The sequence below is a fragment of the Mustela nivalis genome (assembly GCF_964662115.1).
Source record: "Mustela nivalis genome assembly, chromosome: 4".
NCBI lineage: Eukaryota > Metazoa > Chordata > Mammalia > Carnivora > Mustelidae > Mustela > Mustela nivalis.
This window is the reverse complement of record NC_139023.1, coordinates 4007460-4024326: the sequence shown is the minus strand read 5'-3', so window position 1 is coordinate 4024326 and position 16867 is coordinate 4007460.

Here is a 16867-nt window from a genome sequence, read left to right as displayed (position 1 = left end):
GAGAGGTGGGGGCAGCCGCCGCCGCCGCCGCCGGAGAGCTCGGCGCCCCCGAGGGGGCTCCGGGGAGACACAGTGGGAAAGCGGCGGCCGCGCGCCCTGCGCCGGGAGGCGCGTCCCCGATGTGGACACTCGAGGTGGGGGAGGGGGCGCTCGCCGGGGCGGGGGCCGCGCGTCCTCGGGCGTCTGTTGCCTGTGCCGGCACGTGCGCGAGCCGCGACGGTCCCGGGGCGGGCCCGGAGCCTGCAGCGTGTGGGTGAGCGAGCTCCCTTTTCCTTTTTTCCCCTTTTCTTGCCCTTGACTTTCCTCCGTCCTTCCTGCGACTCTGCAGCCCTCCCGGCTGTGAAATGGGCACCGCAGTGAGTCCGGCTACGCGCCACAGTGTCCTGGACGGGAAGAAAACAGCAGTGAAGGCGTCTTTCCCAGGCCCCAGCAGCATCGGCATGTGACCCTCCGCACCCCCAGACTCTCTTTCTGGACTTCGGGGAACATCTTTCACCTGGATTTTTCCCTTTCCTCCCTGGCGGGTCCCTCCCCGAAAATGTGATCCCTGCAATTCCTCGACGTGATCTTTAAGCCTCAGTGTTTCTCAGGATTCTTCCTTCAGTTTTTTTTTTTTTTTTTTTAAATATTCTATTTTTACTGTTTATACTTTCTTTAAGGTAAGCAGCTCACATTTGGAGTTTCAGGCCAGATCTCCTTTCTGGGCATCTGGGTTCACATTTAGAACTGGACATAGAAACTTGAAATACTAAAAACGAACTCATTCTCTTTTCTCCTAAATCTTTTTTCTCCCTTATCCCTATTCACTCAGTGTTTTAAGCCTCAGAGTTATTTCCTCCCCGGCCCCATTTTATTAGTATTTTGCTTTCTGCCTTTCCCCATCACCTTTAGCAGTTCCTCACCAATGATGTCATCTCCCCGGCCTCATTAGGCTGATCTGAAAATGCAAATGAACAACAAAGTGTTCATCAATTTAACTATATCTTCTTTAATCCTACACTCAGGTTTCTGAAGACAATGACAAAAGGGCACGGGTTGCTATCACTACAAATTCATCTTCCGTCTCTGTGGAACTTCCAACACCACTTTGGATATTTTCAACATTCACTGAATACTTTATGCCCCCCACCCCCGGTATCAGGAGATAACCCCTTTCCTGTTTCACAGAGGAAATAGAGAATAGAGAGTGCGAATTTCCTCAACTTTCTGCTGTTAGCTCTCCATCTCTACGATCACCACAGATTTTTGTTTCCTTTCCATTGTCTCAGTAGAAATGACCACTTTTAGCCTCTTACTTAGGGTCAACCTGCTACCTGTTTTTGGTATCACATTCCCTTTAGTCTCCTCTTGGATTTTGCTCTGTCAGTTCTCCTTCTCTCAAATGCATCTGCAATGTCCCGCTCTTTATTTTTTATCTCCCTTTGGCACATAAACCTGTTCAAGTCTCATTCATTTTAAACCAAATGATCTCACTGATAGGAGGAATTTGAGAAAGAAAACAGAGGATCATAGGAGAAGGGAGAGAAAAATGAAACAAGATGAAACCAGAGAGGGAGACAAACCATAAGAGACTCTTAGTCTCAGGAAACAAACTGAGGGTTTGCTGGAGGGGTGGGGGGTGGGGGGATGGGGCGGCTGCGTGATGGACACTGGGGAGGGCATGTGCTATGGGGAGCACTGTGCATTGTGTAAGACTGATGAGTCACAGACCTGTACCCCTGAAACAAATAACACATTATATGTTAAGAAAAATTATTAAAAAAATAAACCAAGTGAGCAAAAAGAAAAGAGAAAACTTCTTTCTTTGCTCTATGTCATCTTAAACTTACACCTCTCTCTGCTTCCATTCTCAGCCGCGCTTCTACCAACACAAATCTACATTGGTGGTTCCCATTTCTTACTTTCCTTTTGTTCCTTATCTCACGGCAGTCTCACTTTTGCTCTACGGTTTTATTGAAGCTTCTTTTCCCAGAAATGCTAAACTCATTGGACACTTAAAAAACAAAACCAAACAAACCTCTAGGAGTGCCTGGGTGGCTCAGTCAGTTAGGCAACTGCTTTCCGCTCAGGTCATGGTCTCAGGGTCCTAGGATTGAGCCCCACATCGGGCTTTCTGCTCAGCGGGGAGCCTACTTCTCCTTCTCCCTCTATCTGTTGCTCTGCCTACTTGTACTGTTTTTCTTTGACAAATAAATAAATAAATAAATAAAACTCTCTTAATTCTAAAATAGAAATACAGGAACAAACATACCACAACAAAATGGCCAGTCACACTAGTATCCATTTCATGTTCTTCATGCCAATCACAATCTTTAACCTTCCTCTAAAATAATCAAACCCTGACTTTTCATGAGAGACTGTGGACTCCCAGAAACAAACTGAGGCTTTTAGAGGGGAGGGGTGGGGAGGTGGATGAGTCGGCTGATGGTTATTAAGGAGGGCATGTATTGCATGGAGCACTGGGTGTTCAAACAATGAATCTTGGTACACTAGATTAAAAACTAATGATGTACTCTACGGTGACTAACATAATAAAAAACCAAAAAACCAAAGGCAAAAGTCACCCCCTTGGGCTTTTTGATATTTTTTTATCCAAGTGTACATCCCTTGACCTGTAGCTTTAGTCCGCCCATTTAAAAAAAAATGTGATCTATCTTTTAATCCTTTTTTAAATGTACAGGTTTTCCTTCATTCCTTTCATTACTTACAGTTTGTCTGTGAAAGAACTAATACATTTTCTCATAGTGTGTATTCTGCTGTTTGTAGAACCAGGGCACAGTTCCATATGTTACTCTGTCCTCTGTATTTTCTGCAAACTGCCAGTGAGATCCAGAAGCTCGATCAGATTCCTGTTTGATCCTTTTGGCAAGACTATAGGTGGTAAGGTGTTCTTTCACCTGAAGACACCTATGTCCGGTTTTGTTCTTTTTTGATATTATCAATCATTGATGTTCAGTGCCTACATCCATTAATTCATGGTGTTTGCAAAATAGTGATGATAAAATTTTGTGACTTTGTTTCCGTATGTTAACTGGAATAATGTTCATAAGGAGATACTCCTTATCTACTGTTTGGTTACTTAGTGTTATAGGTCAAATAAGGAAAGGGAGATTGTTGATTCTTTCATTTTATTTACCTAGGTTTCAAGAGAGCAAGTTGGTTCCTGTTATCTTCAAAAGGACCAATTTAATTAAAAACATGACCTTGAACCCATGAATTTAAGGGTATTTAATCATTTTATTTCATTATGGTTCATTTCTTTATCGATACTCAAATTGTTGCATCTTTGATCAGTGGGAACCTTTGCAGATTTGGCTCCTCAGTCCTTAGGGTGTGACTGTAGTAGTCTTAATAGCTTCTTTCTTTCTGGTGTGTCAAGATGGTCCTGGCTCATCATGTGGATTTGTGAATTTACTTCTCTAGATTTGTAATCAGTCATTTCCCCAGAAAGCCCTTGCACAGGGATCAATTGTAGCCTTCAAGAGATGTATTCAAGTCTTAACTGTTGGTACCTCTGAATGTGACTTTACTTGGAAATAGGACCTTTGCGCATGCAGTTAAGCTTAAGATCTCCAGGACCTTAAATTCAATGACTGTGTCTTTATGAGAGAAGGGAGAGGAGGATTTTAAACATGCAGGCCCAGAGGATGAACATGTACAGACAGAGGTCCAGAAGAAGGCATGTGAAGTGTTAGAGGACCAACCTGGTTTCTCATTGTTGCTTAAAATGTGAAGGAAGGAGATGAATGGAAGAAAGGAGCTGTTAAGCAAAAAAGATTCAAGCCCCTGATGATTTGGGGAGGTTCTCCCACAGTCTAGGTCACAAGGATACCAAAATGAGAAAGTTTATTGTTGGAAAAATATATTCTAGAGAGAGGGTCAGGGATGTAGCCAGGAAGCCTTTTGCTTAAAAAAAAATAAATAAATAAATAATTAGGCTTGTGACTTGTGGATTTACTCAATCAACTCAGCAGAAACCAGGAGCAGAGAGATGGGATGATCCAGGAAACATCTGTGAGACCTCTCTTGTCTAATGGAATAGACCTCCGTGACATAGATAGGTGGCCCACCAGGACCCACAGGGGCTACATTTGAAAATGTAACATTAGCAGAAACACTGACAGCTTGGACTGGAGGGCACAGAGAGAGACAAAATGAGGGAAGGCTTTTGGACTTCCAAGATCCTACAGGTAGGAAACTGCCCAGTAGAGTTACTTGGCTGCAAACATGTTTTATCTTTTTTTTTTTTTTAAGATTTTATTTATTTATTTGACAGAGAGTGAGAGATCACAAGTAGGCAGAGGCAGGCAGAGCAGGGGAAAGCAGGCTCCACGCTGAGCAGAGAGCCCGATGTGGGGCTCGATCTCAAGACCCCGAGATCATGACCTGAGCTGAAGGCAGAGGCCTAACCCACTGAGCCACCCAGATGCCCCCATGTGTTATATTTTGAGAAAAAGGAAGAATATCTCCAAGGGCAGGGCTCCAATGGTACAGAGCCTGGTAAGTTCCCATCATATGCTCAGAGGCTTAGCATTGGGCCATAGAGGATTCTTTTCAGGCCTTGAAACCTAAAGGAATTTGTCCTTCTGGTTTTGGAATTTGCTTGGGACTGGTGACCCCTTTTGTCCTTCCAGCATCTCTCTTTTGCAGTGCAAGTGTCTATCTTGTGCCTGTTCTACCTTTGTGGTTTGGAAGCAGATAATTTGTTTTGTACTTTTACAGAACTACAGATGGAGAGGAATTTTGTCCCAGGGTGGATCATACCTAGCATCTCATTCATACCTAATTTTGATGAGATTTGGGGTTTTTGGGAAGATGATATTTAGATGAGTTTTTACAGTTGATGCTGTAATTGGATGAGACTTTTGGGGATGTTGGCATGGAGTGAACATATTTTGTATGCTGGTGGACATGAATTTTAGTGGGCAAACCAGTGTGGTGAGTGGTGGCTCCTCAAAAGATATGTCCTTCTGGATCCTGTGAATGTGACCTTACTTGGAAAAGTAATCTTTGTAGGTGTGATTAAATTAAAGGATAGAAGAGATCATTCTGGGTTGAGTTGGGCCTTCAGTCCAGTGATAGGTTTCCCTGTAAGAGAAAGAAGAGGATAAGACAGACACATAGGGAAGTCCATGTGAAGACAGAGGTAGAGATTGTATTTATGCTGTCAGAAACCAAGGAAGATCTGAAGGAATCAGAAATTTGGAAGAGACAAGGAGTAATTCTCCCCTAGCACTCTCATGGGAAGTCTGGTCCTGCTGACACTTCAATTTCAGCCTTCTAGCTTCCAGAACTATGAAAGAATACATTTCTACCCTTTTAAGCCAGAAAGTTTGTGGTAATTTGTTACAGCTGCCCTAGGAATCTAGCACAGCCTTGGTTTTCCTTAGTAGAAAATAGTGTTTCAAGACTACAATATGGTGCATTGATATATTTAAAGATTAGATACCATAGGAGTTCATACTGATATTTCCAATTAAAATTCAGCACTACAGGGATTTCTCTCTTTTCCTGTCCCTCTCTTTTTATTTTCTTTTTCTTTTTGTGATTTTTATTTATATATTAGAAAGAGAGCACAAGCAGGCAGAGAGGCCGAGGGAGAGGGAGAAACAGACTCAGTGTGGTGCAGGGAACCCGATGCTGGGGCTCCATCCCAGGACTCTGGGATCATGACCTGAGCCAAAGGCAGATGCTTACTTAAGCAACTGAGCCACCCAGGTGCCCCTCTTCTCTCTCTCTCTCTCTCTCTCTCTCTCTCTCTCTTTTTTTTTTATTACAGTAACTTTGTTTGGGATTTGACCTCTATTTTTTATTGTTCATTTTTATGCAAATTTATTTTTCCTGAACTTCAGAGGGCTGCTTGTTTTAGACAGTGTTCCTAACTTTTTGGAATTTCCTCTGCTGTTGTTTCTATATACAAAAATGGAGAGCTTTCCCTGACATTTCCTGACTCAGCTCATCTTTTACACTTTTCTCTGAACCTTTTCTTTTCTTTGTCTGGTTATATCTGTCTTTCTTAATTTCTATTGTGCTCTTGGCAAGCTCTCTCAAAATAGGTGGGAGCTCTGTCCTGGCTGAGAGCCTTGGGGGGTCAATCTTAAGCATACATAAGGGCTAGAATGCCCCAGCCCTTCTGTGTCACCCCGCACACCTCTTATGTTCCCTGGGCTGGACCGAGTCCCTCCTGGGCTCAGCTGTGGCTGTCAATTTGTTCTGCATCCTTTCCAATGAATATCTCTCAGTCTGTCAGGTGCCTTGTGGCCTCCCTCTGCTTTTTCCTTCACATATACCTGTAAAAGGACACAAAGTCTTATGATTTGCTCATGTTTTGAGATTTGTAGGGATATTATAGTGTGTATTTATTTTTATAACCTTTTCGTGTATTTTTTGTTTTGCTCTCTGGCTCTTCTCATTTTTTGTAAAGATTGCAGAAAACCCCAAATCTGTGATGGGACCGCCACTGCCGCCGTCTTCATGTCTCTGTCGACAGGTTCTTTCTGATCCTCATTTTTCTGACTTATCTGCAGCACTTATTTCTAACCACTTTGCCTTTCTTTCCTTCTTTGGTGTCAGCAACCATGCTTTCCTGGTTTTCTTTTTATTTTTCTTAGCATATTATCTCATTCTCTTTTGTGGTCACTTCTTTTGTCCATCTCTCAAACACCCGTGTTCCTGAGGGTTCTGCTCCTGATCCTTTTTTCCTTCACTCTTTGTACACTGTAATTAGACTTTAATCTTCTGGACTCTATGGCTTAATTTCCACGTATATGGGTACTGATACCCAAATCTCTACCCTTGCAACATACCTCAATATCCAGTTTCCTACTAGATATTTCCACTTGTCTCTCATGACCATTGGACTCAGGAACATACCAAAACAAGTTCAAAATTTTTCTCTTCAATTCTTGTTTCACCAATTTTTATGGATAGTACCACCATCCATCTAGAAATTCAGAAGTCAGCTAACGTAAGAGGTAAAAAATAAGTACAACTTACTTGCTGACCCTAATAGATACGTAGGGGCTTCTGGGAGAGTTGATTTGAGCTGTGAAGAGTACAGTTATTAATAGGGATGTCTGCCCTGGGTTGAGGGTAGCATCCTAGTTTCACTCATTTGCAGTTGCGTGCTAGAATCTTCCTGCATTTTCCCTTCTCACATTCAGACAGTCGCTGTGTACTGCTGGATTCTGTCCCTGTTGAGTCTCTCAGTTCCACCCCCTTTTCATTCCTGTCGTCACTGCTGTCATTTAAATCTCAGCCGTGTCTCACCAGCTCCTTCTGGTCCCCATCTTCAACTCACTCCAGTCTCTTCCCCTGTGCCCTTTAAAACCTAAATCTTATTTGTTGCTATAAACAAGCAGAGAGACAAACCTGTAGTTTCTAGCTATACCCTACTGGATTTATTTCAAGCCCTTTAAAATAAGGGCTTGACCTAGACTTTGCGTTTGGATTACAGTGAGCCCTGTCTCACTCAGCTGCCTCACCCACCACTCAAATGAGATACTGAACTACTCAGAGTTTCCCCAATGCCCCACATTATTGCAGTCTTCTTTGCACATGTTGTTCCCTCTGCTAGAGGCTCTTGACCCTTTCTCTCCTTTCTGGGCCGGGACACTCCCACTAACACTTGAGGTCTCTACTGCAGCATCACTTTTCTAGGAAACTTTTCTATTTTTTTAAGAAGGGGAAAGAGAGAGAGAGAAAGAGAGGAAGAGGCACGCGCGCGGGCACACACACGCGCCCCCCCCCCCACACACACACGGCAGAGGGAGAGGGAGAAAGGGAATCTTAAGTAGTCTCCGTGCCCGGGGCTGAGCCTGATGTGGTGCTGACTCTCAGACCCCTGCGATCATGACGGAGCCAAAATCCAGAGTTAGGTGCTCACTGGACAGAGCCGCCCAGACGCCCCTGGGAAACTTTGTGTCCCTTATTCCAGCTAGAGGTTCAGTGCTTTTCCTCTGTGTCCCTGGCATCTGTGCAAACTATAGGATTGAATTTACCGTACTCCAAGATAATTGCCTTCTTTCCTACAGGTATTTTATGTCCTTTAAGGGGTCTTTGTAGTTCCATTGTCTTAGGTGTTCACTATGATTTTTTTTTAATAAACTCTTTATTTTGAGGTCTTTGTAGACTCACGTGCAATTGTAAGAAATAATATATAGAGATAGCCCTGTGCCCTTTGCCACAGTGGTGACACTGTCACAATCGCGATATTACATTGATGCGGCCCTGATTTGGACTCTTTCTGTCACCACAGACCCCTTCCTGTTGACCTATTATAGCCTCACCTACTTCACTCTTATTCTCACTCTCCCCTTAACCCCTGGCACCTGCTCTCTTGTCTGATATTTCTATGATTTTTTTAGTTCAAGAATGTTATGTAAATGGAATCATGCCATGTATATAACCTTTTGGAACTGGCCTTTTTCATTCAGGATGGTTACTTAGAAATTCATCCAAGATGTTGTGTGTATGACCAGTTCATTTTTTTTTTTCAGTTGCTGAGTAGTGTTCCATGACATTTATGTGCCACCATGTGTTTAACCGGACACCTGTTGAAGGACATTTGGGTTACTTCCAGTTTTGGGCTATTATAAATGTAACTGCTCTGAACATTTCATTTAGAATTTAGAACATTCTGAGTATACTGGAAGATACCACAGAGCAGAAATCAGTAAGGCTTGAATGTGATAGGCATTTCATTACTTTAGGGGCCAGGGTTTTTTAGGCTAAACTGTATACAACAATAGTGAGGTTTAACTTCTCACAAATGATATAGAGACACTACACTAAAATTTTTAATCTCCAAATGGCTGCACATTGAAAATTATATTTAATAGCCCCCATAAATGATGCATAGCTTGTTAGCCATGAATGTACATTCAAGATGTAACCATAAGTCCTTTCATTTGTTTTTTCTATTCCTGTAGAAAATAATTTTTATTTTAGTGTTCCACTGGAGTGTTGGCCTTGGTAGTGAGGAAGGTTATGAGAAGTTCCCAGCATGCAGTGTTTATAAGGAAGATCAAATGAGGAGCTGAAAAAGAGGTGAGAGGAGTCCTGGGTGGCTCAGTAGTTACGTGGCTGACTCTTGGTTTTGGCTCACGTCATGATCTCTCAGTTCACGAGGTCAAGACCTGTGTTGGACGCCCCACTTAATGGGGAGTCTGCTTCTTTCCCTGTGCCCCTTCCCCTGCTCACATGCTCTCTCTCTCACTGTCTATCAAAAATAAAATAAAATAAATTAAAAAAAAAAAGAGGTGGGAGACAGGGAAAAGGAGGCAGGAACACCTGAAGTCTTGCATGATCAGCAGACAGTGAACCCGTCAAGGACAGGAAATGTTTCTGGTTCACTGCTGCACTCAGGTTAGAGGACAGTGCCCGGCACATAGTAGGTGCGCAACAAATGTTCACTGAACAGATGAAGGAAGGTATGTTCTAAAATGGGTAGGTGGTATCTATTCTGAAAGGAGAGATAGGGGAGTTTCTAAACTAAATTTACATCCTTAACTAAGTTTCCCTAAGCTTGGCCCTGTGGAAGATTACAGAGCCATAGTGCTGACGTGGGAGGCTGTGGAATTATCCTTCTACAAGGTCTTTCAAAAGAAGATAGATGCTTATGTGTCTGGAAGGGTTCCTATGAAAAACAGAACATTGATCTGAGTAAATGGAATAGCCTCTGGCCCTTTTATTCCTGGGGCTTGTTTTGCTTTTTAATTTCAAGAAATGCAATGCAAAAGCTATACCATTACCATCACACAAGCGACAATAACATTTGTTGAGCGTTTAATGTATATCAGGCAGCGGGCTGAGTGTGTCATCTGTGTGCTGATGAGTTACTGGATTTTTGAGAATTCTTGTGGATTTCGCTGTGTAGTAACACAGTATTCCTGCAGATGTCACTCTTTCCCCGCAGAATGTTACCCCTTGAGACCTTAGTCTTAGCACTGAGATAGGGCTGAGACACAAGTGATTTTAGAGTCAACTTACTAAGATTCAAAAAAAATCAGCATGTTATCTATATTTGAATTGACATTCCTAAAGAAGAATCGGCTTCCCACTAGAAAGTTACATATAAAACGTTCATTTAAAATAGAAAACTTGGTGATCAATTCATACACTTTTTAAATGGCTTTTCCATTTTACCTCTATCTTTATCATAAAAGAAGGTAATTTTTTGTCCTATTTCCCTCAGGAACAGTAAACAAAGAATTTTTTTGAAAGGCAGTCTTCGGCTCAGACAGTGGACGGAAAGCTCCTCCCTCCCCCTGTATTTCATTTTGTGCCGCCCTCTCTATCTCATTTCTGACTTGTTTTCCTCCTTTGGTGGGGGGTATGTGCCTGACCTTGGGGAAGTGGCTGAAGCCAACTGTTCCTTCGTGGAAGCCCAGGCCATCAGCTTTATTTCCCCCCAGACCTTAGCTTTTCCTTCCAGCTTGTGGCCATAGCTGGCACCATCTCCACTGCCTTTTGGAAACACACAGCTGCAGGATTGAAGAGTGAAGCAGAATGAGCCACATGCCCAGAAAAATAGCATTTTCTTTCTTACTATCTCATGGCATTTGCAAAAACATGCTTTTCGGCTCACATGACTCTCCTGATGCTTCTGGGCAAATGCACAGAACCGGTCTTAGCTCTGCCGCACTGCACGGCTGGCCAGTACTCAGTATTCACGATGAGTGACAGCCTCTAGTTCTCTGATACATTTTTGAAACATTTAAGGTTTCATATCCCAGAGAAAAATTCTGTGAAATCTTTCTCTCTTTCCTCAGATCCCTTGGTGGAGCTCTGAGGCAGTGCTTCGAGTGTGCTCTGTTGATGGTCTTCATCTGCATTATGAGAGTGTTTGTTTAAAATAAAAAATAAATTTAAAAAAAAAAAAGGAGGGCAAAATCTTAGACCTGTCTCTCTTCACAAGCGTAGAACTAGATTCTCTGGATAAGATTCTCTGGATAATTTATAAGAAACAACATCAATTCTTTCTCTCACTAAGGTTTGAAAACTGCTGAAAGACAGACAGTGTTCTCAGGAGCTAACAGTTCCCCAAACACAGATCAGAAATCTGATTTGGTCCTTGTCTCCAACTGCTGCGCCTTCTCACTGGGGGTTCTCTTAAGGGCTCTCCCACATTCTTCATCCTCAGAGTTTATCCCCAGGGTCTTTATTTACTAAAGATGATCTGAGAATCCCTCACAGTTCCGTGCATTTTAATAATGTTGCCAGTCCTAGCTTCAGGGGACCCTAAGTGCCAGCATGTTTATCCTATACTAAACCTTGTACAGTCAGAACTTCATGCTTGCTTCTGTTCTTTCTTTTCGCTAGTCTGGTGGTATTCCCAGCCATCCCTTTTCTTTTATATTCTTTACCTAGCAAGAAATGAGCTTTCAAGATTGTCCCAGTGTCTGTTCTTGGGGAAATTCCTCAAATCCTCCAGAAATATGTGGCTGACCAGTTACAGAGCCAAGCACTTACTGCCTCCTTCTTTAATCTGTTTGTTTCCCATCGGTTTCACATCAAGTAGTTTTCATCTTCTTTGTGTCCTTGGCATGGAGCCTTTGTATCCCTGGCATGGACATGGGGAATGCTTCATCAATGTGTGTTGACTCACTAAAGGATTTTTAAAAATCTCACCTCCCACTTATGTTCCTTTAAACCAATGTAGACCAAATAACAAGTAGGCTCCTTGAGAATTAGGTATATGGGCTTTTTGTCCATTAGTGTGAAGAAATGAACCTGTGTGTATCCTTTATTTTTCTTTCCATATACCAACTTGAGTTACTATTTTGTGGAACTCTAAAGGTAGGGGCCGTATCTTATTGATGTCTAGTTCTTGGCACACTAGCACATAATAACATGGGCTAAATGTTTGTTGAAATACAACTCAAGAAGCTACCCACAAATTAATTTATGTGACATCAAGCAGTACAACAACAAAAGATAGCCTCATTTTTATATATGTGCTTGGAATGTTCTCCTAAACAGAGAGTTTAAGGGGTTTGTCTAGAGTGCTGCACTATTTAGAGGGGATGAAAACTAGAAAGCAAGACTCTTCAGGCTTAGAGGAATTATTCAGACACAGAGCAGAGAGTCCGTTAGGTGGTTCTCACTCTCCAGAGATGACCATTCAGTACACACATGTCATCGTCTACCAAGCAGTTTTGCTTGCCCATCCTCTGACTGTAGTCTAGGGGAGGGATATAAGAGGCTTTTGTAAAGGCTAAAACCCATTAAACGATACTGTTAGTATGTGTGTTATTCTTTCGCAGGTGGGAAAAACCCCATCTTTTTGAGCAGGCTGTAATGCAGCATGTAAAGGGTAGGGGGCAATGCTGGGACACAATATATATGAAAGAGGCAGAATTTATTGAGAGGGGCCTTGGGCAAATTTAAGGGCTCCTTTGCAGTCAGCTGGTTGAAACATTTCGCTGTAACGGGACCACTACCAGCGCCAGTGCCAGCACCAGCACCAATATCAATGACCGCCTCTTTCTTGGCTGGTGAGTGGCAGCATTGATTTTTTGAACCCAAGTCCACTAATTCAGTATGTTTTTTATTATATTTTATTATGTATTTTTTTTATTATGCTTGCTTTCAATAAGGTTTTTGTTTGTTTGTTAAGATAGTTACATATTTTTCCTGATTACAATAATAGTTAAATCATCCTTATAAAATTCAAATTTAGAGACATGGATGTTTAAAAAGGTAAAAGTTTTCCTCATTCCAATCCCTTCACATACAAGTAATGTTAACAACTCAGTATGTATTCTTACAGTCTTTCCTATGTATAGACCTACCTCTATCTTTCTAATGGAAATAGTAACATAGCATGGCTACTTTTTCCTTCATGGCAAACTTTACGTGGAGTGACCCTTGACTTGCTCAGAGCATTGTCTGGACTAATGTGTCATTGAATTTTTTGCACAGCTTTTTTGGGTCGCTTATACATACTTTACTTTTTAAATGTTGATCCTGTAGCTCCTAACGATTGTTTTTTTTTTTTTTCCTATTCTTTTCCATATTAACATTACTGTGATTTTAGCCCTTTTAATTTGTAACACATGGTGTGATTCAAACCACTGAGTCTTAGCATCTGTCAATGATAAGATCATTCTTTTTAGTGATACGAGGATGGTTGCCAATAATGTGGCAGAATTTGGCTTTTCATTGTTATGTTATTAATGACTGCAAAAAAGAACTTGTGGGTAATATGTTATTTTCTACTTAGGCTTCAGTCAGGGTTCTGAAATCTCTCTTAAATTTCTGCAGATAATTAAAACTAAGGTGGTCTTGAATTTTGCAAAGCAAAACTATTTTTCTCTATCCCTAAAGTTTGTGTTCTAAATCATTTAGGTCAAGCTAACTGACATTACTCTCTGATGCCTGGAAATGTTGTCTGCTGCATGGAATGGGGAAGTCGGGCATAAACAATAGATGGGACAACAGGGAGTCCACCGATGCGCTTTGGAGAGCACGCATTAGGAGTACCCTTGCAAGAGAGCTGTGACCTGTCTCCTGGGTCACAGGGACAGTAGTTCCTGATGTTACTGATTTAAGAGTTTGGTTCTTCCTTTTGAACTCACTTACTCTATTTAGAACTATTTATTTCTCATTTTAGTCCTTTGACTTTAATTTTTGTGCATATTGTTTTCTGATGTAATTTATCTCTATGTAGAGGTATTATATGAATATGGTGATATTATTATGCATAATGTATGCACACCTTATTAATACAGTATTATTTATAATTTTAAATAAGGAGATGCATATTTTTGGTACTGGGTGTATGTGCTCCAAGATCTTTCCTGTTGGTGGTATTCAAGAAAAAAATTTGAGACTACCATACAGTATTATGAATTACTTGAGGACAGGGATAATTTCTTTTCTTCTTGATATTCCTAATTGCTTAGGATAATGTCTGGCTCTTAACAAGTAGATGATAAGTACTGTTGTCTGCCTGGGTGTCTTGCTGGATAGATAGATAAATCACGTGATTATGTTTTTCCTTATGAGTAGGAGGCTATCTTAGGTTACTACTTCGTACTTCAGGTACTAAGGACATATCTGGGTGATCAGACAACGAGATTGTGGTAATTGATCTGGATGCTCTGTTTGGATGTATTAAAAACTGATTCTGCTTGCCACATTTTTCAACAATCCACCAGACTGATGGATTACCACAAAATAAGTGGTGAATATGATTGAGAAATTTTATGAACTCTGCTTCCTTGGATTCATTTGTCTTAAATATTACCAGTGTCCTACCTAGGGCTTAGCAAAGGACACAATCACAAGCCTCAATTAGATTTCTTTATATTTCTTGTCCCTTTAGGGAAAAGGTTATGTGATTAGAATACTACAGTGACATAATCAAGGATGATGTAAGTGAGGAAAAGTCCTAAAAAGATTTGTGGAGCTCATTTGCAATTGAAATGTTAACCCCACTAACACTAAGTCTTCTCGTCACCAACTTACTACAGTATCGATGATGGAGCTGAGGGTCTCCACCAGGCAACAGTGCCCCCAGCTTCGTTCGGCTCCTCTCCTTTGGCTGATTCTTTCCCACATCACTGTGACTCTCGATGTCCATTTTTACCGTCTTACTTGTACAGAACAGGACCCAGTACATAGTACAGACTCAGAAAACATTTGTTGACCAACTAGATCCCGTCCATCTAGTGTATGTACATGCAGTTGGCAAACATGTATGTCTTTGACGGTGGACGTAGCAGTCCTGCGCTGGCCGGGGTAGACTGCGGAGAGCAGTTGCCTGCCCTCCGTCCGGCACCACCCAGGCCGCCTGTTGGTTGAGGAATGATAATTTTGTGTTCTGCACTTTTATCTCTTATCCTCCTGCCCTGTGCAAATAGAGAAGTAAACAAACCAAACCCAAACAAAACAGGCTGAACACTATTAAAAAAAAAATCTGTGCTCTTTCCATCAGAATTTCCCACAGAATTCAGCTGATATATTGCTGATGTTCTTTTATTTCACATGGTTTTTTTTTTTTTTAACAATTTGGATAAAAATACAAGGAAATATGAGATGCTGTAAATTGGAGCATATTTTGGAGTTTATGAGTTACATGAGTGTGTAGTTTTGGCAGAACCGTGTTCTCCCTCTTGCTTTTCTTTTCTTCTCATGCTCAAAATCACGTTAAACATGAATGCTCTTTCTTAGTGTTGGGACCATGATATACCTAATCAGCTTTGCAAGGGAAGAACACACATTGAGACAGAATGGTTTCTACGACAAAAGGGGTAAAAGTTACTTAGACTCTCTTCTTTTCATTTTAACCCTTTAGCTAATTTTCCAGAAAAGGTTTTAAGTACCAATTATATGTGACAGTGATTTCCTTTATTTTTAAAAAATATTTTATTTATTTGACAGCATATCACAAGTAGGCAGAGAGGCAGGCAGAGAGAGAGGGGAAGCAGGCTCCCTGCTGAGCAGAGAGCCCGATGCGGGGCTGGATCCCAGGACCCTGAGATCATGACCTGAGCCGAAGGCAGAGGCTGAACCCACTGAGCCACCCAGGCACCCCAACAGTGATTTCCTTTATAGTGGATGTGTTAGCACATGTTATGATACAGCTGTCTTACACTGAAAGAAGAATCTAAGTCTTCTTAACAACCATAGTGAAGGGCACCTGGGTGGCTCAGTCAGTTAAGTGTCTGCCTTCGGCTCTGGTCATGATCCCAGGGTCCTGGGATTAAGTCCCACGTTGGGCTCCTTCTCAGCAGGGAGCCTGCTTCACCCTCTGCCTCTCCCTCCTGCTCATGCACTTGCTCTTTCTCCCTCTCTCTCTTGCAAAAATAAATAAAATCTTGGGGAAAAAAAAGAACCACAGCAGAGAAATTTTTCTTTATTGCCTACAACGGGTACAAAGTATAAGCCTACAAATTCAGACAGGCAAAAGATATAATTTTATTTTTCTAAATTGTGCCTAACTTCTATTATAACCTGTAGCTGTGTTGAATAGTGTCTCCCCAGATTCATGCCTGCCTTGGATGTGAGTGTGACCTTATTTGAAAAATAGGGTCTTTGCAGATATAATCAACTTAAGATGAGGTCGTGCTGGTTAAGGTGGGCCCCAATAATGAGAAGTAATATGAACACAAAGTGGAGAAATGTGAAGATGCAGGCCGAGTTGGAGAGACGCTCTACCAATAAGGGGATAATGTGCATTGCTGGCAAACACCAGAAGTTGGAAGACATAAGTAAAGATTCTTTCCTAGAGACTATGGCCCTGCTGACATCTTAATATCAGATTGCTAGTCTCCAGAACTAGCTTAGATCCTTGAAACAAAAAGAGTGAGAAAGATAGGTCTTTTTTACTTTGTTTTCTGCAGTTAAATTCTTCGGAGGCAATGAACAGAATGTCTTGCTTTTGAATGGTGAAAGATTCAACAGTGGAAAGGAAATACTGGGTAGGGCAGATTGACCATTACATCAAAATTATTCTGTCTCTCCTAGCGGAGGTACTTAAAAATACTTCCCAATTCCTTTTACACATAAATAAATTATTTATATTAAAATAGAAAGTAGAGCATTAGCAGTTACTGGGACTTCTGGACTGACTACAAATCCAAACCACTTAATTCAGGAAGGGAAAAAATCCATTTGGAGCCCAGACTTTCTTGATTGTCTAGAGTGCCAAATGACTTAGGAAAGAGTATATTTTAGGTAATTCATGTCAGGATGGGAAGAACATTGGGCTGGCAGTCTGTATACATGGAGTCCAGTCTTGATTCTCATACCAGGTGCTTGAACGGGCAACTTCTTTTCTCTGGGCCTCAATTTCCTTATGTGTTAGAAGTTTAAACTACATTATTTCAAAAATTCCTTCCATTGAATTTTCCCATATGAT